Genomic DNA, 27,315 nt, shown 5'->3' with positions numbered 1-27,315 from the left:
TAAATGGGAGTATAGCAGAGTTCATAAAACATGGGGATGATGTTAATTAGTGATTGTTTGCTTACCCTGCAATTTCCTAAGACAGACTCACTAATAGTCTTGGGAATATATGTCTCCCATCTCTCAATAAGTTCACTAGACCCTGACTCTCACACACTTATATTTTCACACTTGAAGTAACATTTTCTCACTTTTCAGTTCTACATGATTTATTCAGTTTAATGCTGGGGGATGTAATTGGTGATTACTCTCACCTTTACCCTCTTTCTGTAGTTTTTGGTTATCCTGGGAACTATATTATGATTTTATGTGATTGTTTGAAAAAAATAGTATTAGAAACAAGATTCACAAGGCATTTAAGAGAAAAATAATCAAAGCTATTTTAAAAGCAATGTCTTCATACATCAAGAAAACATTTAAATTTTTTGAGATAACTAATTTTTTTTCTTTTTTGATTATTTTTGATTGGATGACTGGGTCTGGTTAATAATTTATTTTCATACCAACTTTCAGCTCTTCAGGCACTCAATTTTCCCTTTGAAAAATGTTATGTAACTGAGAATGGAAATATGTTTTTTAGACTTTGAAGAATTTTTGGAAAGGAATAAAAATATGTGCCAGCAAATAAATAATATGAAATTCCAAATATAGGTATCCATCACATAGTGAGAAAGACGACATGTGTATTTTGATATGTGTGATAAAACCATGGGGTCATAGTTAATGAATTAAAATAAGAAAACTGACTAAAATGCTCTTCTTTGGTTAATGACAACATCTACCTAGGTAAATTTATTTGATTTTATTTGATCATTTAATAAGAATTCAAGACAAAGAACTAAGATTCTGCATATGGTGGGTTTTTTTTAAATAAAAATATTTTACAACTGCATAGTCAGGATGTAAATTTTAGTTTGATTATTGCATGGGACAATTAGTTTTCTTTTATTTTCTACCCAACAAATTGTATTTCTGTATTTGCCCAATCTTCTCATAAACTAAGTTTGAGTGATTACATATGTATGATATATTATTTGCCAGGGGGACTTAGATTGGGTCAGAGTTACAACAATATTAAATTTGGCTTTTCTTTTGTTATTGTTTGTGTTTAAGAAAAACAAGATTTGATAAATTCATCTTTGACTTGCTTGGAAAGAAAACACACACTTCTATCTTATCTCAAACTATAGGTTATTGGCTACAAGGCAAATTTGTGGATGGTCCAGGATAATTCATTACAACTACTCGACAAACAACCCCAATCATACGATTTCATGACGGTGAATTAGCAGCAGCATCTTCATCTCCAAAAAACTAAACTATTTTTTTCCTTTCATATTTTTGAAATGATTCTTTCATGTGGTAGCTTAATAAACTCAGATCAGTTCTATACGGAATGTTAACCCAAACTGTCTTGAGATTGAGGTTACTGTTATACAATGAGGCTTTTTAAAATTTCACATCTTATACATACTTATCTAAAATTATCTATAAGCAAAATTACCATGAAATAAATTTCGGGAAATTATTACTACGTAATCTAGTATAGAGGATACTAGGATTTTCATTTTGACAAATGTCCCATACTTCAAAACAAGATACTGTTTTTAGTTTTTGAAGAATATTTTTGGAAAGGAGGAAACACGTGCTATCAAATAAATCATATGAGGAACCAAACATGGATATATGACTAATAATATATTAGGAGGCACTGGTTCTAGTTCTGGCTTTTCCCCAGGGGATCATTGTGCAATTCTATTTTTAAAATCTCTTTGCCTTTAAAATGTAAGGTACATATTATTCCTTCTTCACAGGAAGTTCTATGGAAGAAAAGACATATAACATTCAAGACACTTATTATTTTTATTTATTGAAGAATTTCAAAGAATTCTTTCTTGTTGAGAAAAAGGACTTGTGATGAGGTTAGGAATGCTGAATGCAGGAGGAAAGCTGATAACATGTTTTACAGCATATATCCTTATTTTTGGATTCTCAACCCAGCCTTTATACTGTGAACCGTCTAGCATCTGGGATGTATGCAATTCTCCCCTGTGACACCCTTGCAAAGATGAAAAAAAAAGTGCTGAATTCTTATTTTGTGACATTTTGTTAACACATTTAGGGGCAATTGTGACGTGGTGGATGGAGGGCTGGTCTGGGAGTAAGTCAGTCAGGTTCTGCTTCTCACATATATTAGGCTTTTCTTTCATTGTTGTTTGTATTTAATAAAAACAAGATTTGATAAATTCATCTTTGACTTACTTGGAAAGAAAGTACACACTTCTATTTTATCTCATGAACTACAGGTTGTTGGCCACAAGGCAAATTTGTGGATGACTCAGCACAATTTATTACAACTACTAGAATAACAATCTCAATTACATATATAACTATCAGCAAGTTAGTTAACTTCTTCTTGCTGTCCCCAGGATGCTTAGAATCAAAAAAAAAAAAAAATCTGGCTTCAATGATCACTTCTATTCAGATGACTCTTGAGTTCATTCTGCATCTCTCTGTCCAAAAGCTCAATAGCTCAATTAAAAGAAAAATTAGGTACTTATGCTAGGAGTAGTCTATGAAGTTTAGATAAGACGTCCATTTATTTTCATGAAATTTACAGGCTAATAGGTACACAAGACACAACACAAGTAACTATGACATGAAAGAACATCACAAGTGCATTAGAATTGTAATAAAGTGTTAGGTAAGGGTCACACTAAGTGAGACCTTCATAACTACTCTTCCATTTATATAAAAGGCAGAGGGCAAATGCTGGTTTGCAACAATCAAATGATGAATTGGATTGCCTTACTAACTGCCAAGTCCAGCCTGGGGCAGAAATAATTTTCGGCTCAAGTCAAGTGACAATTGTTTATAATTCATGAGGTATAGAAGAGTTTCTTCTAAATTTGAGTGATTATATATGTATGATATTATTTGCCAGGGGAGCTTAGAAAGGGCCAGAGTTACAACAATATTAAATCTGGCTTTTCTTTCGTTGTTGTTTGTGTTTAAGAAAAAGAAGATTTGATAAATTCATCTTTGACTTGCTTGGAAAGAAAGTACACACTTGTATTTTATCTCCTAAACTACAGGTTGTTGATTACAAGACAAATTTGTGGATGACTCAGCACAACCCATTACAAATAATGGAAAAACAACCCCAATCATGTGATCTCAGTGAATTAGCAGCATCTCCGTCTACAAAAAAACAACACTTTTGCAGTGGAAAGTAGCCTGGATTCAGAATCAGAAGGCTTACTCAAGTCACTGAACAGTCTCATTTTTTTCAGTGAAATATGAGGTATTTCTCAGCTTGAGAAGAGGGAGCCATGGGAGGGGAAAAGCTACCACGGTGAACAGGACAGAGAACCGATAAAGGAGGTGTAAAAGGATTGTCTTGTCACAGTGAGGACCCAGTTAAAATTATGTTTTAAAAAATCTGTAGTGGATCACTAGTTTCATTCAGCAGCACAGCACTGCAGGACCAAAGATGGTGGGAGTAACCCAAGGCTGAGGACTGGCAAGGCAAGATAGTTACAGAATAAGGAGGCAAGAGACTTAAGAGAAGAGGGCATGGTAGAGCTGACCTGGTTTCACAAAGGTGGGGAAGGAAGGAGAGTGTCCCTTAGAGCAGGGGTGATGGCCTGAGAAAGAACTGAGAGGTGGAAGGAATGGAAGCTATGGTGAGGATAAAAACAGTACCTACTAGACTTTACTGTACAAGGCAGAAGAGGAGATGGAACTGAGGGTAAGGAAAGGATGTTTAGGCATATATACTAAAAGCTGAGAACCACAGGTCAAACCCTTGTGATCTTCAGGTATATTTTCAATGGTAAATTAAGTGGAAATGGGGTGGGGAACCTGAGGCCTCGAGGCCACATGTGGCCTTCTAGGTCCTTGGGTATAGCTTTTTGACTGAGTCCAAGTTCACTTGATGAAGTTTGGATTCAGTTAAAGGGGAGCACTTGAGGACCTAGATGGCCACAGATGGCCTCGAGGCCCCAGGTTCCCCACCCCTGCTCTAACAAAACATGTTTCCTTTAAACCTATCCTTTTTCCCTTGAGATTTACAACATTCAAAATTCCTTCTGTCCAATGGCTTGTTCTAGACTTGTCTTCATACGAGAAGGCTGTTGTGAGGACCAAACAGAGATAACACATAGTGCTTATCACAGTGCTTGGTACTAAGTAGGCAGTTAATAAATGCTTGTTCCCTTCCTCCTTCTCATGTGTGTCTCCAATGATCTGGTTATTAGCAGTGAGCAGCACTTACATTTCCCAACATGATATTCGTAAATTTAGTTCATGGTGTGTATAGAGGGGGAAGGGAGGGAGTAGAAATTTTAAAATACATGGTGATTCAAATGGTGAATACCTCAGGAGACAATTCTCTACTCATCACTTTCTCATTATTCATGACCTGGAAATGGAGCAAAGACAGAAAAAAAAGAGGCATATAAAAAAGAGAAGTAATAATTTATTTGGGTGGGGAATGGAAAAGAAAAATATAGCCCTTTAGAGACAAGCCTTGACAATAACACAACATCTCTCTGGAAACATACTATGGTAACTTTATTGAGTTTCATTTGAAATCATATATTAAGGCTTCCCTTTAGATTGGAGAGAAACTGTCATATGCATAGATTTAAATGAATAAATTGAGTCATCTCACTATTTCTTGACTTTCTGGTTAGAGATACTTTAACTAGTCTAAATAAAAGAAATTTACTTTTAAAGACTTTTTTTGATGTTTCTGTCACTTTATTAGGTTAGAGAGTACAAAACTAAGATAAATTTACTCTTCTAGACCTAGACATTGAGCCTCTCATGGTAGTGACCTCCAGGTGAATGGCAATACCTGCTTAGGCTAACTTAGGTTGAGTAGTTAAAACTTACTTCATGAAAAGATAAAAGAAAAGTGTAATGATACAATAAATGATTCAAATTATTTAAAAAAAAAAACATATAATTGGGGCGGCTAGGTGGCGCAGTGAATAGAGTACCGACCCTGGAGTCAGGAGGTCCTGAGTTCAAATTCAGCCTCAGACACTTAACACAAAAACTAGCCATGTGACCTTGGGCAAGTCACTTAACCCCCAATTGCCTTCTTTAAAAAAAGCAAAAAAAAAAACCCCATATAATTTTATTAAAATAACAAAGAGGAAATAAATGATTTTAAAAATAAATAAGCAATTCACAAATTATGGAAAACAAACTAATATGATTTACGTATCTCTTTGTTACAAAATGCACTATTAGCAAGCTGTGATTATTTAAACTTTCAAAGATCATTAAATGCCACAGCTGATGTGATGTTGGTAGACGTCTTTTTATTTTACAGATGAGGAAACTTGTCTATTAATTAAAAAAAGAAAGAATAGAACCCAGACTCTTGGTTGGCAGTTCACAGTTGTTTTTCCTTCATATCAATTGACTGACTTTTAAAAAAATATCATCTTCTCTCTTCCAAAGACATCTTGGAATTTATTCACAACTCTCACTGCGGCCTCTGATGGTATTACTTACACTCCCTTACAACCCCTGTTCTGCTTAGAAGATTTATCTCACTTTGTGGCTCTTTCTGATAGAAAAAACAGCAACAATCCAGAGAAAGAACTAGAAAGAACTAAATATATATCCAGGTGGAAGCAAAATACCTGATCTTTTTCGTTCTCTTATTTGATTTTATGTCCTCTTTACCATTTTTCATTCCAGCTGGTACAATCCATCCTTATAACCTGACCATTGTATAATGTGAAAGTATTTACAGATCCTATACTTGATAATAAGCCGCCATGGGGGGGGGGGGAGCGGAGGGAGGGGGACAAAATATGAAATTCAAGGAATTGTGGAATTGAATCCTGTAAAAAAGGAAACAAACAAATTAATAAATTAAAGTTTAAAAAAAAAAAACAGCAACAACCAAATTCTACTCATCTCTTCAGGCAAAAAGTCACCAGGCCTATACCAAGCCCAGATCTCCTCATCCTGTTTATTAATTGCCATCATTCTGACAAAATCTCATCACAAGATGGTGAGACATCATCTTCCTTCTTCACTTATCAGGCATGCTTCCCTTATGCCAATGCCAACTTCCAAATGACATTTTCTTTGAAAGATACTAAGCTCTCTTTATCCTATGAAGATTCTAAATTCTATTGAACGAGTGAATTTGGTTTAAACTAAGTATATAGGTTTCTTCATGGTTTTCAAGAAGAGATTACACAATAATCCAATCCAATGGGTTATGGAAGAACATTCATTACCATTCAACAACTTAGCAAGAATTTAAGTATCTATCTCTTAGGTACTAAGAAACAAAAGTATTCCCTGACTCTCTGACATCATGAAGTTAAAAATCGAGGGACAGGGGGAAAGAAATAACATTAACCTACATTTAAAAAATACTTAAAGTGAAAAATCCATTTCTTACAATAAGCCCACGAGAAAGGCAATTATTAATTATTAAGGTATTATCATTGTCCCTATTTTACAGAGGAGGAAACTAAAGCTCAGAGGGGTTGAATGGCTTGCCCAAGGCAGCCCAACTAGGAAACATCTAGAGTCAGAACTCAAGTGTCAGGGTTCCTAACAGTTGAGGGCTCACAGAACTATACGACCAGAGGATCTATGTTTTGAGTTGAATAGCAACTTCAAGATCAGCAAGACCAAACATTGTCCCCACCCTTTTTTTATAGAAAAGGAGAGTGAGAGCCAGAGAGGGGCATTCACTGGTCTGGGGTCAGAGTGGTAGTAAATAGCGTGAAATGGGAAGACTCTAAAGCAGTGGTATCAAACTCAAATAGAAACAGGGGTTGGTTAACTGTACATTAGGACCTTTGGGGGAGGAAAACTGACTCAGAAAACCACATGACAACACTATCTGTTCTATTGCATTTTCATTTATTTTTAGACATTTTCCATCTTAATTTTGTTATTGGGAGGCCAGCTGGCCCGTGATTGGTACCTCTGCCCTAAAGATACTGGAATAAGGGAGGGCCACGAACACAATCACACATAAGTAGCATTGCACTGGCAACAGCATGAAGAATGAATGGAGAAAGGGAGCCCCTAGAGGCAGGAAGACCAGTTGGGAGTCTATTCTTGGACAAAGCAGAATGAGGCTTTATTTAGTACAGCAGTTATAGTGGGGAAGGAAGGAAGGCACATACATGAGAACTACTGCAGAAACAGAATGAAAGACCTTGGCAATATGGGAGTGGGAAGAATCAAAAAGGAAAAGATGAATCCATGGTTTTCTATCTATCTCTGTGTGTGTGACTGGGAACATGGTAGAAACCAGAGAAAATGAGATGTTTTGGGGAACGGTGGATTAGAAAGAAGTGAATTTCCACTTTAGATAAATGAACTTTTAGATATTCATGGAGATATCTAGCAGAGACTTGGAAATATAGAACTGATGTTCTAGAAAGAAGATGGGGGGTAGAGAGACAGACCTGGCAGTAACTTACATAGATAGCACTTAGCACAATGTCTGGTTCCATAGCACTTAAAAAATCCTTTTCTTTCCTTTTTTCCCCATTATACCCCATCCTCAATGTGGCTTGAGTACATGATAAGGGATGAATGTTTTTTTCAAGGTTAAGGATACTATAAATACTGTAACTAAATTACCTTCTATTTGCAAGAAGTAAAAAAATGTATCTGTATTGTCTTAAATGTACATGTGGTTGAAACAAATGATTGACTTAACATACATTAGGAAGAGAATCTCACTTTTGTAGAGAACATGGGCCAAACCCCCCATTCTGTCTTACTTACTGACGAGCTATTCTCCTCAGGACACCTACTCAACTTCAGCTCACCTTTCTGCATGTCCTTTGATCCTTCACTCCCTGGCCCTTCCTGCCATGGCCCCATGGCCCCATCCCATTAGATGACAAGTCTTTAGATGTTCATCTTCTTATTCATCATGAACCTGGGTCAATTTGGGGCAAATGGGCAGCAAGAGGCCACAACTGAGAAGCTAAAGCCAGTACAAGGCACTGTCACAAATCGGCTACGTCAGGTAGTATTATTCAAGGTAAGCGGAGAGTGAGAGGCAACAGGTTGTCCATGCCACTAGCCAGACCCTAGACCACAGTGTGCAGTACTTAAGCTTCTCTCACTTCTTGTCTCCTTAACAGTTTACTTTCCAAGTCAGGTGTCCAAGATCAGTTTATAAAAGCTGCTTTCAAGAAAAAAAGAATTCTTGTTTTGAAAAAAGCAAAAGACTGAAAGAAACTTCAAGTTGACCCCCCCCCCCCAGAGGAATTTCCTTTTCACGGCAGCCAAAACTTTAAGTTAAAAGAATGAAGCTCCTTTGGGAGAATTTCAGAAAGGAAATGAGAAATTTTGGGGGTGGGAGGGGAGAGGAAGGTGAGCAAGGCAGAAACTTGCTAGGATCCTAATCACATTAAACAGGTAAATGTTTATTTTGCCTATGAGTAAGGTTAGTCTTGTGAGTACATACTATTGGAGCACAGTATTGAAGATGGCAAGAGGGTACAGAAATAATGGGGTATTAACGACCACAAAGGTGACTCTTATCAAAATGGTTTTCTTTCCTTAATTTTACTAAGCATTATTTTCTATTCCCATTACAATGCCACCTAACTTGAACCTCTCTGAAGGAGACACCTGAAACACAAAAGACTTAAGTGGTTAGCCTCTGGATTTAGAGCTGGGAAAGATTTCTGGCTCACTAATCTGCCAGCTGTAACATATAAACCATGCTGATATTTTAGGAATTACTGGATTTAACATATCCAGTGACTACATATTTTATTCCTTGGGTCTTTCAAATTGCTATTTGTGGTCGCTTGGTAAAAATGGACAAAGACCCTGCACACCATTCCTTGCTTGTAACTGTTTTCAGCCCTAATAAAGACTTACTTCAGAGTCCCCGATTACGATCTTGGCTACATATTTAGCAAAATCTATTTCTGAAATTAAAAAAAAAACAAACAAACCCAACAACAATAACCCTTTGGGAGTATTACCCTAGAGGACTTGTGCCTATCCAAAGGGCAATATTTACATAACAGTAAAATTCATTTTTAAACTCTCTGAGAACATTTTGAGATGGAAATAGAAAATGATGTACCAGTAAAATTAAGCCTATTAACAAGATGAGGAAAGTGTAAACTGCTAATGAGGAGAAAATATTCCAGGGGGGTTGACTCTCAAGATATGTAACTTCCAACTATGTCTTCTTAAATTTCCAATAGTTCTGTAGAACTGTAGATGGTAACAGGTACGATAGTAACTTGTCCCATGGATCTGCGTAAGCTTTCAGCTTAAGACAGCCCAAAGTTGTGGTTTGGCTCTTGCCAGCCTACATTCTACTATTCTATGGTGTCAAAATGGTCAATTTCAAGGCAGAAGATAATTAGTTTAATTTTTTTTTAATTTTAATTTTTTGCTTTTTTTGGAGGGGGGAGGGCAGGGCATTTGGGGTTAAGTGACTTGCCCAAGGTCACATGGCTAGTAAGTGTTAAGTGTCTGAGGCCAAATTTGAACTCAGATCCCCCTGACTCAAGGGCCAGTGCTTTATTCACTGCACCACCTAGATACCCCTAATTAGTTTAATTTGAGATAAAACTCACACAGCTTTTTAAAGAATATATTGAGACACTGACAATGTATTGTCCAGCTGTACTATTTACCTCTACAAGACATAGTGTCATAATACGGCATTAGCCTTGACTCTTCACTAGCCCTCACCCCACATATCCCATCTGTTACCAAGTCTCATTGTTTCTACCCCCACAACATCCATGTCTTGTGTAACTCCTCATCTCTGGGCTCATAGAATCGTCACCCTGGTGTAGGCCCTCATCACCTCACACACCTCAACTACTCTAATAGCCCTGCTGGATGGTCTCCACAGGGAGTCCCTCCCCATTTCAGTCTATCCTCTATTCAGCTGTCAGACTGATCAGACACCAGGGACTGCCCCCCCTCCCTTTCTTGTACTCAACTATCTTGTATTAGTTTTGTGTTTATTCTAAATATATAAACACATCTTTCCCTAGTAAAATGGTTCATATAAGCAGAGCCAGTTTTCTTTCTTTCTCTTCCTTCCTTCCTTGCTCCCTCCCTCTCTCTTTTTTCTTTCCTTCTCTCCTCTCTCTCTTTCTCTCCTTCCTTCCTTCCTTCCTTCCTTCCTTCCTTCCTTCCTTCCTTCCTTCCTTCCTTCCGTCTGTCTTTGTACCCCCAGCACCTGGGCACTGAGCTTGGCACATATAGGTAGTAGAATTCAATAAATGCTTGATGACTCAGTGATTTTCCGAACACTGAGTAGAATTTCAAGTCCACTGAACTGGTGGTCACTTGAGTGCTGACAGACACTGGGTCGTCTGTATCTCACTGAAGTAAAGGAAAAAAGACTTGGGCTTTCCTTTAATTTGTGAATTCTCAGGTGATTTCTTGGTTTAGTTGTTTTGATACAATTATGTTGCCTAAGAGTCAAACGATCCTCAGCATTTCTGGACATCCTTATTGACTGGAAAGGAAGCAATCACCTTCTTAAAAAAAAGCTGTGCCCTTGGTCACCATAAACTAAGGGAATCACAGGATGTCCTGTCTAATAGGATTTGGCTGCCTTTCAGGGAATGTCCTAAGGCAAATTCTCAAAGCACATTCCCAGATGATTCTTGAATGACCCACTCAGTCACAGCACAGTAAATAGTGAAGTTTGAAACTAGAAGAAAATTATTGCCAACATATAACCAGCAACACATCTTGAATTCTGCCTTAAGGTTTTGGCAAAAGAAACATTTCTATAAACGAAATTAAATGGCACTCACAACCCCATATTAGAAGCCCTAGGTCATTTGTGAAACTCAAAGTGACCTCTAATTTCTCATGCCTGGAGATTGTTAAGCAAAGTAGTAGACTTTGGATTAGCCCAAAGCAGCTTCCTTCCACAGCTCTGGGAGCCAAGATTTTTTTTTTTTAAATAACTAGGCATTACATAGGACAGTTTCAACATAGCCTCAAATCCTTGTATGCTTTCATATTGTAAATGCCAATATTTTTGGTTTGGAATATTTTCTTATTCAAGGACTGAAAAAGATTTTTTAAAAAATGGAGTCATCCAGAGAACAGCAAAATACTATTTTCAGAGAGCAGCTTTTTTTTTTCCCTTGGCCTCTTAACATATAAAGTCAAACAGTTGTATTATTCACCTTTGGCTCAAAACACTAAATGAGTTTAAATATGATTTTTGCTTCCTCTTTCAAGAAACTCAGTCTTATGAACAGTATGTCACATAAGTTTTACTATTAAGCTTAATGCAGACAACTTTGGCTTCTTCAGTTAAGAAAAGAGTAAAAATAAGGAAAATCATGCTACTTGAACAATCTCTGAAAGGATTCTGATGAAAAATATTTAATGTGGCCTGTGTAAAAAGAATTTTTAAAAACACTTTTCATTTAGCATTTAAGTCTGTTAAAATTTTTAGGAATATTGAATATAACCCCTAAATTTAAATAAAATTATATGAAATCTTAAAGGTCTTTATCTTTCTTCAAAAGTAGAATTTATTCAATGGAATGGAGAATAGAATTCTTCAAATGGAATTTCTTCCAAAAATGGAATTTTAAGCATCTTAATATTATGACGATACACTTCCTTTTAATCAACACAAACAACAGGTATTTATTCAGAACCTCCTGTGTGCACTAGGCCTTGTGGTGCATAAAAAATATTTCCATTAGAGTCTTTACAACTGATAATATATTGTGAAGATATAATGAACATACATGAAATAATTAGAGAATAAACCAAATATAATTAAATATCAGATTGTGTGGCACAGATTTTTTTCCCCCTAAAGACAGTTTAAAAGAGTAGGTGGATGTGACACTGTGTCAGGCCCTTATAAAGTATATTAAAATCTTAGAGTAGGAAAAGATGATGCTGAATTGTCTAGACCATCTCTCTTCATTCTCAACCAAATTTCTGACTGGAGAAGAAGTGGTTGTGATACACACAGACCATCTGGAAGGATGTTCACTGTTGTTTCTATTAACAAGGGAATGTCTGCGTAGTGATACTAACACAGATTAGGGAGATGGGCTCCCCCACTCTTTTAATTCAATCACTTCGTCCTTAACTGGTTTTTGAGATAAGCCATCCTTCTGTTTTGTTTTTAGGGAAATTTTTAGGTATCTAAATAACGGGAGGGTAAAGATCTCAAACTGGATTGCTGGTGGGAATAAAATGTCACATAATAATCAAAGTCAAAATTTGATTCCCCATTTCTTCCATAGTGCTACTATTCTTTTAGTATCCCAGGTGACAAACATCAGTTATTTTAACTCATCCAACTTTTCACGAAGTCCTCTTTTTTCCTCTAAAAATGTCATTTTTCCTTTGAAATGTCAACATTTCAAACTAGAATCATGGAATTATTTTTATATAATTGATAGATTTATATAATTATATATAATATATGTAATAATATATATTTTATATATAATATATAATAATAATTTATATAATTGATAGATTTAGAATAAAATGGGACCATAGAGGTCCAACTGCACTTGGCATAATGCCATGCAAATAGTGGGCACTTCATGATGAATTGAACTGTTACTCCTCTTTTCTCCCAGGAAGGATGAGTTGGGAACTCAGTAAGAGTCATTCAGCATCCTTGCTCCCATAACACCAAAAAGATTTCCTGGAGCCAGGGTGAGGTGATGGAAGATTTCACTGCTTACAAGGCAAGGCTAATTAAGGTGGTCATGTGGGGCAGGAGGGAGAAAATTTAGAATCAGATAAAGAGGCTACAAAAAATCCCTACCCCCTTCTTCCATTTTCTCCACTCCTAGGGAGTCGTTCTTGCAAAGCTCAGGATCTTTCTGCATTTTCCTTTCTTCCTGGATATTGAACAGGTCCCTATGGCTATATGGAGATAATCTCTTCAAAGCCTCTCAGTCTTTGTTTTCAGTTAATTGTGGAGTCTCACCACTGGAAAACCACTCAGCCTTAACCCAAGCTGCTGGATAATCTGTCTTGGTGTGACCAGAAGAGAACTGCTGTGAGCTCATCCCAGTTTTCATTAGTGATATTACCATGCAAAATGAGTAAGATGGGAGGGCTGGGTTTGGGAGTTGGATGAGGAGAGAGAAATACAGTAAATAACAGAGAGTGCCAATAATTTGTAATCCTGGGAGAAATTTGAAACATATATACACACACACATATAATATATGTATATGTATATATATGTGTGTGTGTGTATATATATATATAAAACCCTTTCAGGGGATTGTTTTGCCTTCACCACAGAATTCATGGAACTTTTTGTAGTATTTTGCTTTTACTACAAGGTGGATGAAATACTCATCCAGCTACAAAAATATACAGTCTCTTTAAAGGAAATGAAGGAACAAACTAAATATATGTTATGGTTTGGTATGTGGCAGGAAAATGAGAAGTGATTTTGATGCTAAAAATTAATTACAATATTTCACGTATGAGTTATTGAGTTGACATAATAAATAGTTTTTTTTAGGCAAATATTTTGAAATCTAGTGGCATACTTGAGACTTAAATATGATCATATAATTTTCCTTTTTTCTGAAATGTGTCTGGTGTTGTATTAAAATATTTTGGTTATTTTTTTAATCTCAGTTCTATGTAATACATATATAGCTTATTTTTCCTTAACTTTAAGCAATAAGCTTCTCATTTCCCTCTAAGTTGCTTTATTCTAATCCCTATAACAATGAACTAATCTCTATTTGATGATATTCTTCAATTTAAGTATGCATAAAGCACACTTTTAAAATTTGTTTACAAATTTCATTTTTTAAAAATTGTAGGCATGATGTGTCCTAAGGAGTTATAGTGTTGGACCATTTTTGTTAACCAGTAACATACTTTTATCAAGGCACACCTTGTACACTGAATAAATGGTTTAAATAGGACATATAACTATTTTGGTGTATCTTTCATTCTTAGGAGACTGCTGTTCTAGTTACATTGGGATTTTAAAGCTAAAAAATGTTTCTTTTCTTAAGAATATCAAGCCTGTAAAAATTCAAAAGGGATTTTGCTTTTCTGTCACATTCTAAGCAACCTGAAATGTCATTCTAAGATGCTAATTGAAACAATATATTTTAACAGGCACAGCATTCTTCTCCTTATTTGCAGAGTATAACTGAAAACCATGCAGAAACACATGGAAAGCAACTATTTAGGATATTAGTGTTTATAATCAAAAGTAACACAGTGAACATCAGAAAGCCTCCCTGGGATGTCATTGCCTCTAGCCTTTTGACAAATTACCTCCCAGGGCTTTGCAGGAGGCTGATGCTAAAGAACAAAGAATTAAAGTCTGAGACCCGAAGCAAAAACCCTAAAGAAAAAAAGCAAAATATCATCAATTTTTAGAAAACCAAAATAGGATTATGCTTTTAATTTTCAATTATAATCTTGGCAAAATTCTGCCAAATAATAAACTATTAGAAATAGTAAAAGAAAAAAAAGAACATCAGCAAATGGTTGTCAAAATATTAAAAGAACCATCTTTATACACATTTAAAATCTGCTTATTTCCAAAGCAGAACTGTTTACCTTGACTGATAAACAGGGTTAGGATTTGGACCTGTGGTTTCATTGGTGTAGGGACTCTACCAAGGGAGGCGTACTCTACCAATGTAGGTCAGCACTTTCTCAGAAATTTATAACCTTAAAGAATTGCTTAGAGCATTTGGGAGGTGGGGATCTGCAGGGTGTTTAGGGTTACACAGTCATATGTGTCAGAGGTAGGACTTGAACCCAGGCCTTCCTGAGTTCCTTTTTTACTACTATAGCATACTGCCTTCTCTATAAGAGTGCATGCATATGAAATGATTGGGAATTATAGGTCTTCCAAAAAGAGCTTTTAGACCACATAATGTTTAAAAAATAGAGCCTTAAAAATAATCTATGTATATAAACAACCCATTTCTTATCAATCCTCTTTCTTGTCTTAACCCGTTCCTCTATCATTACAGAAATTATGAACTATGTACCAAATCTGGTTCTCAGTGCATTGATTAAGGTTCACACTTTTTCCTTATAGGGACTAGGTGTTGTCTAACACTAAGAGAAAAGTTTTGTATGACTGGAAGCATTATTTTCATTGATGAAAATGAGACTTCCTCATTGCTTAAGAGGAATGAGTAATCTGGCTAATTTGTGTAAATGATCATTTTTAAGAAAGAGGGTTTTTTTTGCCTCATGAAAAATCAGTACAGTCATGATAATAATGTTCTTAATAAGAAGGCTTCTGTTGGCTTGGTGTTGTTTCAACTCAAGGGAGTAGAGCCCTAGTGAGGATGGGAAGAGAGAAATTTAGGGAGTGGTTAAAATACAGACACAGCCTATGTACTAAAAGATACCCCTTTGAGGGATCATATAAAGTTGTGTCTTTGATCCTTGCCTCACTAAATGGTTCCTTTTGTGAAAAATAACCTTTGGGGAGGGGAGAGTGGTAGCAAGTACAACACAGATAAATAATATAAATCTCTCCATTCAGACTATAATTATCTTGAAAAAGGAAGTTTAATTCAGGGTTCTGCCTGTACAGTCTCTAAGTTCCCATTTTAAAAGATTCATTCGTGTAAAAACAGAAAAAAATACTTAAGACACCGAATGTATAATATTTCAAAATAAAAGAGGAAACAAGATTTACATGAATATTTTTGGGTAGAGAGAGCTGGATGAGAGAGAGATAAGGTTTGCAAAGCACTTTACAAAAGTGATCTCATTTGATCATTGTCTTTACAACCCTGTGTCAGGTAGGTGCTAGTATGATCTTTATTTTATTTTATTTTTTAAGCAATCGGGGTTAAGTAACTTGCTCAAGGTTACACGGCCAGTTATTTCTGGGTGTGGTGCTGAGTATCTGAGCCCGGGATTCGATCTCCAGGTCATCCCAACACTGGAGCCGGTGCTCTTACTCGCTGTGCTACCTGGCCACCCCCCAATCTTTATTTTAAAGATGAAGAAAATGATGACACTAAAGTAGCTTGCCCAAGATCACAAAACTAACTAGTAAATGTCTGAGGCAGAATTTGAACTCATGTCTTCCTGAGGTTTACTTTATTGATTATAACAGCTAGCTAAGAGGAGTTGTTCAGTTTTTTCTGATTCTTTGTGACCCCATTTGGCGTTTTCTTAGCAAAGATACTGAATGAAGAGGTTTGCTATTTCCTTTTTCAGCTCATTTTACAAAAACTCAGGCAAACAGAATTAAATGATTTGCCTAGGATCACAAAGCTAGTAAGTGTCTGAGGTCACATTTGAACTGAGATCTTTCTGACTCCAGGCCTTACACTCTATCCACTGCATAACACCTAGCTGCCCTGACCTAGCTGAGAGGGGATATTAAAGCTTTCACTGGCTAAAAATGGTATTTGCAATTTGGTATTATAGAAACTTCTAGTGGAAAAATACCCAGAAATTCACCTAACAGGGATTTTCCTGACAATCAAAGTAGCATTTCTGTGACATCTGATAACAATAAAGGGATATGTTTCACAAAAGAAGCACAAATCCCTTTTCTCTTAGCAAACTAAATTAACAAAATTTGAAAGCAAATCTTTATAATTAATGTTAGGATACCAATTCCCTAAACTGCTTCTCATCAATATGATCTTATTAAAAATATAAATGGAAATGCTACAGTTATCAGGCCTAGCTTTAAAAAAAAAATTCTATCAGCCTCAGCTCCCAGGACATTAAAAGGCAAGACAGGATCACTGACAGCAAGCTGGGTAGGGGAGGGTTCTGTTTTTGAACTATCAATAACGATGGACTCTAAAAACCATGTCTTTAACTTAAAACCAAAGGCTTCTGGGTATCTCTACTGATCACATATACATATGAATAAAGACACTAGGGACAGCCAGGGGAAAAGGCTGCAGCCAAGAGATGGAGGGTCTAATATGTAGAACAGCAAGGAGGCCAGAGTCACTGGATCAAAGGCATAGCCCCAACCCCTAATGGGCCTGTGCTAAAGATCAATTCGCTTTGCCCTTGGTAGAGAATGCCTGCATGAAATAAAATTACTGCCTTTGCCTCAGTCTCTGAAAAACTATCTCTAGCACCAATAAGAAGCCTGAAGCCCTTCTGGCCTCAAATAGACCAAAATGACGTGCCCAGCATAGTGATTTGATAATGACCCTTCCAGGGTATCATCTCCTCCCATGAACAGGTTCCTGTGTGGGAGCAGGGAGTCAGAATAAACTGTTGCATGCTGGAGCATCCTCACCTTTGTGCTGAGCCAATTAGAAACTCATTTCCTGGCATTTCAGAGAGGTACAAGCTGCCAACCTGCTCATAGGGGGAGAACAGATGGCTTAGAAAAAGCTCAGTAGGGTACTAGGTGACTCTATTTTCCCAATGCATTTTATTTCAATTTTTAAAAATTCAGAAAGGAAGCTACATTCCAGCATATAATCTTGACTTCGTCATGCCACACCCTCCTACTCAAAAATCAGTAGCTCCCTATTTGCTATTGGATCAAAAGTACGGAATAATGTCAGAACCACACAGAATCTTCTAGGTCATCTACCTTGTCTCATGGAATACAAAAGTGAGCTAACTTCCCTGTTGGACCGTAGGGGCTCTCAATAATGTAGCCCCATTGCACTGATCCAATCTTGTTTTCCAACATATTATCCTAGTTCTCATTCCACTTGGATTATTGTCCCTGCCTGGAACAAACACCTTCCTCCTCTTGACCAACCTAAAAATTATACTCATTCATCAAAATCCAGCTCAAATCTCATCTCCTCTATGGACCTTTCCTTAACCCCTCCAGGGGTCTGTGGTCTCCCTCACTTCTGAGTGTTCAGAATTTATCATTTTGTTACACTCTCTACAATCTGGCGTAGAACTATCAGCCAAGAGGATCTGGGTTCCAGTCCCACTTTCCACTCCCACATGCTAGCTGTGTGACCCTGAGCAAGGCTATTAACCTCAGTGGTCGAGGAGACTCTCTTAAGATTGTAAGTTGCAGAAGGAGGTGCCAACCTGCATTCACAGTTTCCCCACCCTGGAGTTCTCTTCACCAATGAAAACTCTACATCTAGTCCCCATTTCCCTTATTATACTGTGATGAAAATTTCATGTTACTTCCCATGTTGTTAGACTTCCGTCTCCTAATTCATGAACCTCTGGAGTGCAAAGGCCAGGCTTTCTTGTCCTTCTGAATTCCTCAGCATATCTAGCACATTGCTGTATACATATTATGGGCACAATATGCACCTCTTGTTTAAATGATCGCCCAATTTAAAATGAGTCAATAGGAAAATGGGGTTTTAAAAGGGTATATTATACAGTCATTACACATCCATTAAGTGTACCAGGTACTGTGCTAAGGGTGAGAGACACAAAGAAAGGCAAAATATAGTCCCTGGTCTTCAGGAGATTACTGTCTAATAGGGGAGACAACATGAAAACAACTATGTACAAAAAGCTATTTATGGGATAAATTGCAGAGAGTCTCAGAAGGAAGGCACAAGAACAGGGGGGGACCAATAAAGGAAGGCGAGATTTTAACTGGGACTGGAAGGAAGCCAGAAGGCAGAAATGAGGAGGGCGAGCACTCCAGGCATGGGAGACAGACAGTGAAAATGCCTGGAACTGGGATATGGAATATCTTGGTAGAGCAACAGCAAGGAGGTCAGTGTCACCGGATTACAGAGTAAACCGTAGGGACTAAGGTGTAAGAAGACTGGAAAGGTGTCTATCATATTTGAGACACAAAGATTTTCATTTTCTGGCCCTGTGATTTATTGATGGAGGCTACTCCCAGGGAGGAAGAAGTCTCTACCAATGCAGAATTACGACTGTCCTGCATCTTTCAGTCTTAGGAAGTTGCCTGGGAACACTGAAGAGGATATGTGACTTTGTCAGGATCATCCAACCAGTATGTATCAAGGGCTGGGCATGAGCACTGGTTTTTTCTGAGCTCAGCTCCCCGTATGCTTTGCCATACAGCTGAATGAATGAATGAACAAATGCACACACACACACATAAACAAACTACAAAGTAATTTTGGATGAGGGGAACCCAGTTACTGGGGAAATCAGGGAAGGCCTCCTGCAGAAAGTGGCATGTGAACTGAGTCTTAAAGGGAGCTCAGTGTTCTTAGACAGAGACTTTGGATGGAGACACACACACAGAAATAGAATATATTTTCTTTTTCTCCATACTCACTTTCTGGGTGTATTTGTTCCTTTTCATAGGTTCAATTATCATCTTTATGCAGGTGACTCCTTGATTTATTTTTCTATCCCCAGCCTATCTCTTGAACTCCAAGCCTGGATAGGCAAATGCTTAATCAAACGCCTCCAACTAGATGTCTCATAAGCACATGCCCAAAGGAGAACTCATTTTCCCCCTCCAAACCTCTGCTCTTCTGAACTTTCCCATCCTCCCCATCCACTATCTTCCCAGGCACTAAGAGGAGTCCTCCTTATCTTCTCATGCCCATGCACCCCCCACTTTATCCAGTCTGTGGCCAAATTTTGTCTTTTCTACCTTCACAGCATCTTTCTCTATGTATCCTTTTCTCTTCACTCACATAGCCATCACCCGTCCAGGTCCTCATCACCTCTCATAATGGCGATTCAAATAGCCCTTTAATTGGCCTCAAAAGTTCCTCCACCACACAAATCCATCTTCCACCTGGCAGCCAAATGATTTTCCTAAAACTTAGGTCTATGTCCCTTCTGCCCTCTACCTCCACTCAATAAACTCAAGTATCTCCCTATTACATCCAGAATAAAATTTAGAGTGTTTTGTATGGCATTTAAAGTTCTTTGCAACATGCCTCTTTCCTGCTTTTCTAGTCTTCTCACATTTTATCCCCTCCTTGCCCTCTGTGGTTTAGCTTAAGGATGGGAAACTGCTGCCCCGAGGTCCTTGGGTATAGCCTTTTGACTGAGTCCAAGTTTTACAGAACAAATCCTTTTATTAAGGGCATTTGTTCTGTGAAGCTTGGATTTGGTCAAAGGGCCACATGTGGCCTCAGAGTCACAGGTTCTCCACCTCTGGTCTAGCTACATTAGTCTGTTTACTGTCCCTATTATGCAACCCTTAGCATCCTATATTTTTGCCTTTGTGCTGGTTATTCCCAATCTCTAATGCCCCAGTACTCTCCCTCCTCACTACCACCTCTTAATACTCCTTGGCTTCTTCAATACTCAGTTTATATCCTACCTTCTGTAGCAGGCTATTTCTGTCTTAGCTGTTAGATCGTTCCTCTCTAAAATTGCCGTCCATCTTACTCCACAGAGATCTTGTGTGCACAGTTTTTCAGTCATTTCAGTTATGTTCGACTGTTCAGGATCCCATCTGGGATTTTCTTGTCAAAGATACTGGAGTGATTTGCCATTTCCTTCTCTAATTCATTTTGCAGATGAGGAAATGAGGAAAACAGGGTTAAGTGACTTGCCCAGGGTCACACAGCTAGTATCTGAGGCCAGATTTGAACTCAAGAAGCTGAATCTTCCTAATTTAAGGTCTAGGGCTCTATCCACTGTGCCACCTAGCCACCCATGTACATAGTTACATACCTGTTATCTCTCAGAATGTGAGCCTGTTGAGGGCAGAGACTGTTTTTGTCTCCCCCCCCCCAGGCTTAGTACAGTACATGGTATATATTAGAAAATTGCATATACATGGCATTAACAAATGCTTTTAGACTGCTTCAATATACTTTTTTGATCAACACTGATTTTTCTGTATTGACTTTATCCTTTGAGGGGAGGAAAGCTGACAAAAATTGTCTACAGCAGAACTCTGAATTGAGGACTGATTTTACAGGTCAAACTAATAAGTGTGAAGGAGAAGTCAGGATCTTAAGAGCAGAGTCAAAGGCAAATCTAGTGGAGAAAGAATGGTGAAAAGCTTCCAGATACAAACATCAGGAGTTTGTTATGCAAATCTTCTTGGTCATACAATTTCTTAACTACCCTCCTATGGTTCAATACCATGACTCGAGAGAGGTGGGGAGAATGGGGAGGGGGATGCAGAGATTTAATAAGACTTGGCCTCTGCCCCCAAGGAATTTACAATATACTAGACCATGTTTAAACAGTCTCTAAAAGAAAGAGATTTGGGATGATAGCTGTGCTTTTTATGTACAAACTCTAGAATACAACTATAGGAAAATCCATTTTATATATCATCATGTATCATTTTGTTCTCTGAATAATTCTGCTGCCACTGTCCACAGTCAGTAACTTTTGTCAAGAGAACATGAGGCTCTCACTATTTGTTTCCAGAGCAACTAAAGCTTACTTGTTTAAAGCATGATGCTAATGAGATCAAGGTCTTGGGTTTCCTTCCAGTGTGGGCGAAGGTAGATTTCTCAGTTCCATGATTATGTATGACATCTATTTTTGGTCACAAGAGACCAAGCGAGCACTTGTAGGTAGGCAAGCAAATCTATCACCTCTAGAAAAGTAAATTTAAAAGGCATGTCCTCTGACTGATGGACCAGTATCTTCATCTTCACCTAGGGACAATGTCTCACTATAGGATTAATGTAATGTGCATCTCAAAATCCTTTCTTTTAACACTATGTCTTTATCACAGTCTATCTTTGGGTTTATGTTTTGTTCTGCCTGTCAGATTGTAAACCCCACTAGGGCATGGGCTATGTTTGTTTTTCATCTTTGCATGATCAGTCTCTTAAGACACACGAGATATTTAATAAATGGTTCTTGAAATGAATTCATTTGAATGTACCAAACAGAAGAGAAACAATGGGAAACTGAAAAGTGAAAGAGATAAAACTAGTAGATAATTCCATTTGAAAACAAATGACATCTTCATTGTCCAAGTTCTGTTTATGCAAAGAAGAGTCAGTTTTCAATTATCTGTACAGATTATTTGCATCATATTTTTAAGGAAAGCACGGCCCTGGTCTACCTTCTTTTGATTCCCGAGGAATCTAATTTTAATATTAGACTTGTATTTGTTCTATTAACTTGGGATCATGTTCTCTGCTGTTCCTCAGACCCTCATTCCAAAATGTCTTTACTTTCCTCTGGATTCCAATGCCAGCAGTTTCCAAGCCTTTAATCTCAAAAAGGTTTCATCACTTATTACATTAATAAGACGACTGAGACCAATTGGCCTGAACCTTCCATCTCCTCTAACTCTCCAAATGTCTTCACCTATCATTTTCTTCTCTCCAGGCTCAGAGGAAGAGGTATTCACTCTTGTTCATGCTAACCCTTCCTTCACCTGTAACTCTCCATTCTGTTCCTTTCCTGTCTCAGTCTCATTTGAGACCTAATTCTATTTTAAATTCTCTCTTTTTTCATGCATCTTCTATATCAACCTGTCTACTGGTTCTTACCTCATTCTACAAACTATCCTAAAACTGGCTGCCTCCATTTTTGTATCCCCTACTCAATCCTTGCCCTCCCAAAATGTTCTGGTCCTACCACACTACTGAAATAGCTTTCTCAAAAGGTTACTAATAGGGGCAGCTAGGTGGCACAGTGCATAGAGCACCAGCCCTGGAGTCAGAAGGACCTGAGTTCAAATTTGGCCTCTGATACTTGACACATTTACTAGCTGTGTGACCTTGGGAAAGTCACTTAACCCCAGTTGTCTTGCCTTTCCCCCTCCGAAAAAAAAAAAGAGATCACTAATAGCATTCTTATCACTATATTCAAAGGCTTTTTTCCCTCCTTTCCACATCCTTAGCTTGGCTGTGGTATTTGACGCTACTGGTCATTGTGTCCCAAGAATAATAACCTTTCTCTTCTGACCTCAAATACACCAGACTATCACTGTTCAATTCCTCCTTCTCTGATGATTCTCTGTTTCTATAATGGACTGGTTCCCCATCTTTCCCAGTTGAAATCCCTCCCTTCCTTCAAGGCCCAGTTATGCTGCCTTCCATCTCCTCTATGAAACCTTTACTGTACCTAAACTGAAAGTCATCTTTTCCTATTGAAATATTTTGCCCGATCCTCTCTTTAGCACTCATTCTCAAAAAGTCAGGTTAGGCTGGATTCAGTATCACAGTTATTTATAGAAATGTCCTTTTGTCCTACCCAAATGGAACTTCCTTGACTGTATGATTTGTGGTATGTCTATCTTTTTTCAGTATCAATCATGATAATTTGATCATGGTAGCCACCCAATAAATGTTAAATTTAAATGAATCAGACTAAATAAACCTGCCACCATAATCATAATAGGATGTATTTTACAACCAACATGACTTGGGGTCTTCTAATATTTTGAGCTATCTTCACCATTTCTTCCTTACGTAATTTCCTTTCCCATTAATTGACTCTTAAGGAATGCAGAGAAATTTTTTCAAAAAGCAACAAATCTCATTGTTAGTTGTATTCTGTAAGAAAAGGGGACACTAAGAAAAGAAATCTACTTATCTACCTAAAGTCCTAGCAAGCTCTTCCAAGCCCAGTGACTCTGCTGAGACAATGCAGTGTAAACAGATACCACCACTGGTGCAGGAACCTGCAGTGCAGGAAAGTATCTTTTGCCAAAGAGAGCAAAGGAGAAGCGCTCCCAAAGCATCGAAATCCCAATAACTGACAAATAGGTTCTTTTCAGTTTAATTATCTGGCCTCAAATGATAATAGGCTTCTTTTTAAAACATTCTAAGAAAAATAAAAAAATCATTATGCAATGCCTCATTTAACATTGGTCTAAGGAGATCAGGCCAAACTTTGTTATGATCCATGCTAAATTTGGTTTTTAGTAAAGTACCTCTTAGTCAAGTGATATGCTATGAATAAAGGCTTATCCAAAGCTATGTAACCATGTCAAAAAATAAGGATGTCCAAGTCTATTAGCCAAACTAAGTTTTCCAACTAAGTGTAAATAAAAACTACCTGGTCTATATGATCTTACTATTCTTTCTGGTATTGCTTTAAAAAAAAGAGATTGTTAGTATTGTTTTATAGAAGAATTCATTTAAAAAATTACACTTTGCAAAAAGTTGACTATTGCAATCAACATCTGATGTCTCAGTTTTCTTTTTATCTTAAAAAAAAAGATGATTTCCAGGGGCTAGTGTTTGTTTATAAAGATCATTCTAGAAACTTATGCTTCTGTATTTGCCCATTATAAGCAACAATGTGGAAATCATACTCTACACTTTTAAATCTATTCATTCTTAAAAGCTCTGAGTATGCAAACAAAGATGCAGTGGGCAGAGGGCCAGTTAATAAATCTCATTTCCCAGTAGCATCTGTGTAAAACACAGCTACGGGGAGCATACTCTCTAGGGAAATCCAGGGCACGACTCATTCTCTCCATGAATTAAAAGTGTCACCCAGCTCACCAATGCAGCACTCATTTTTCCTAAGCACCTCTTAAAATATATGTATGCCTAGTATTCAGAAACGCGGTGAGTAAGCTGGGAGCCGAGAAGGAGAAAGTGACCCAACAGTGGGTAGAAGCTGCATAAACAGGTCTACACTGTTCAGCAGTGCCATTTTAGTCTCTGCTTTGTTTAGTTTCTTCTAAACAAAGCATCCTGGGTCTCACTAATCAAGGGATACCCTTTTTTAGTAGGGGGGACAACTTGATGTTCTCACTGAAGTACACACCTCCTCTAATAATTATCAGCAACAAGGTAGACAGGCAGCTAGACCAAAGAACACACTAGATAATATGGGGTACCTAAGGCACACGTGAAAATAAAAGCTTCTACTGGCCTTATTTTAAAGGCATGTAGCTTTCCTGAACACTTAGGGAATATGCTAGACATAGGAAGTCGTCTATAGTCCATTCACTATTGGTCCTTTCCCTTTATGATTTGTAAAAACTGGTACCTAGACCTAGGGCGCTTGCTCCATTAGTTCTGGTGATTTTATCCAACCATAAGATAGCAAAATACTCCCCTGTCAAAAAAATAGAATAGTTAACACTTATAAAGTGCTCGAAGGTTTTCAAAGTGTCTTGCATATCTTGGGGGGGGGGTGGGGATGCTTACAACCAATCTGTGAGTTGGGTGCTATTATTATCTCCACTTTATAAATGAAGACAATTGTGGCTGCTGGTAGTTAAATAGCCTGTCCGTGGTCACACAGTTAGGAAATATCAGAAGCAGAATCTGAATCTAATTCTTGATGACCCCAAGTCCAACACACCATTCACCATTACATAATGTCTCTCGATTGCTAAGTCACAGAAATGAAAATAAGGTGAAGGGAAATGAAGGTAGGTATCTAAAGGACAGGAAAGAGATCAAGAATAGAAAGCATTTTGGGCCTTTATTTAAACGCTCTAAATTTGGGCTGCCAGTCTCCCAGCCCTTATCTCATGACTTAGGACTATACCAAATCTCTAGCCAAAGCCAGGTCTTAGCTTGGCTATAGTCAGGCTTTCAATATACATTTAATGTTTCCTTAGCAACAAAATGAGTAAATTATTCTGAGTTCTCAATCCTAAATTGACTATGTAGCCAGAGTGCTAAAATGTGTCTTATTTCTACCCCCTTTCCCATTACTCTTGTTCTGCCTCTAACTATCCTCCAGAAGCAGTCAGCACTATACCACACACAGGATCTTCTCCACACTAGAAGGGACACAGGATAATGTTGACCTTAAGAGTGTCTTGTATAACCAACCCTCTGACCTTTGATATAAATTCTATTATTGCTAGTAACCCTATTGTACATCATGACAATACAATATTCTCAACAACCTTGGTATTTGGCCAGATGAGTGTTGTTTATAGAGTTTCTCAGCCCATTACAGGGAGTTGAGAGTAATTGCTGGCCATAATTCAGTGTAAACAAAGATCTGAGCTCACTTTAAAGTGACTATTTAAAATCAAACCTAACTTTCACATTTTACTTTCCTGCCAAGGGATTTTCCATTTCAACAATTAAACAAATATTTCTTATATTCCATTGAAAATTTCAAGTCAGTTCAAAGAAGTTACAAACTTCTGCCAGGCAATTTCCAATGGCCCATGTGGTAAGCGACAGGCTTCCCCTAAAATGAATGTTAGTTACATGGTAGGAATTTAAATCATTTAGGAGAAATATAGGCTTCACATCTATAGCCAGCAACAATAGTTGAAATAAATAGCTAAAAAAATCCCAAACCTGGGCTTTTTAATTTCTTTTAGAAACAGAAGTGTTCACATTCAACATAAAAGGAAAGGCAGGGAAGAAAAACGCCAAATTAAAAGATATAAAGGCCTCTAGGAGAGAGTCTCAGAAAGTAATGCCTGATTTTGGTTTATGTAAGGGCGGAAAGAACACTTGGAATCTGCGAGGATTGCAAGGATTCTGTATTAACATGTAAGAGGGACCCATGAGACATGAGATTTTTGTGACCTCATGGGTACTTTCAAGATGAACTTCCAGTAAGTATTTACATAACTGTCAGAGATGATGGAGGAGACTTGCTTCTAAGTTTTGAAAAACTTAACAAATAATGCCTTCTTCTAGTTAATCAAATAGTAAGGAAGATGTGTACTCTGATTTAATTTTGTTATGTGATTATATTCGTGAACATATTGTACCTAGTATATCTGTATGTTTAGACTGAGGTTTTAAAAAGAAAAAAAGCTATTTCCTGTTGGTCCCTGGAAGAAGATGGCTTTAGATGCATGCATGCATGCTCTCTCGAAAAGCAAAAGCATTGTTAGCTGTTATCAAGGTAACTTTAAAAATAACTGTCCCAAGTACAAAAGAACTGGAGAGGAAATATGCCCTAAGGATGTGTTTTCCTTCAAATCCCCCCTGCTCAGGCTACACATAGGACTACAGCCTCACATTACCCTTATCAAACAATGCAAACAATTTTAACGAGCTTATCTGCTAAAACAAACTGCCCGATATGTTAATTTGAAAAAGGCTGCTAACTGTATGGGCCAAATCATTTCATCAAAAAGGCTTCTATACAATAACCAAAAGCAGCCCTGTCCTCAAATCAGACACAGGCAAATCCCCAGAAATCACCTCTTACTCTGAAAAATGAAGAGCTCCCCACCCCATATTTAGGCCATAAACTCCCAAGAAAATGGGGGTGGGAAGCACCCTGCCTTTTGACGACTGCTGTAGCTCAATTTCTTTCAAAGAAACCAAGGGTTTTGTGCAGCAAATTTTGGTAAACGCCTGACACTATGACCTCTGCTGTCAATCCTTCCACCAATCAGCAAGCAGAATTCTTACAAAGCTCCATCAATCTGGCGGTTTAACATCAGACTGCAGTTTAATCTAGAGGATTCTATTTTTTCCCCTTGCTCTCTCTCTCTCTCTCTCTCTCTCTCTCTCTCTCTCTCTCTCTCTC

General features: G+C 37.6%; 1 protein-coding gene across 7 annotated transcripts in view; it reads right to left on the bottom strand.

Annotated features, from left to right (window-relative positions):
- MAPRE2 (microtubule associated protein RP/EB family member 2) overlaps positions 1–27,315 on the bottom strand; it is a 201,849-nt gene that overhangs the window by 81,480 nt on the left and 93,054 nt on the right. The window lies entirely within an intron of this gene.

The sequence above is a fragment of the Petaurus breviceps genome, unplaced genomic scaffold, assembly GCF_028583685.1.
Source record: "Petaurus breviceps papuanus isolate PSGF00001 unplaced genomic scaffold, PetGlider_PUasm1.0 38, whole genome shotgun sequence".
NCBI lineage: Eukaryota > Metazoa > Chordata > Mammalia > Diprotodontia > Petauridae > Petaurus > Petaurus breviceps.
The sequence above is the reverse complement of the archived record's forward strand: the minus strand, read 5'-3'. Positions and strand labels throughout refer to the sequence as shown.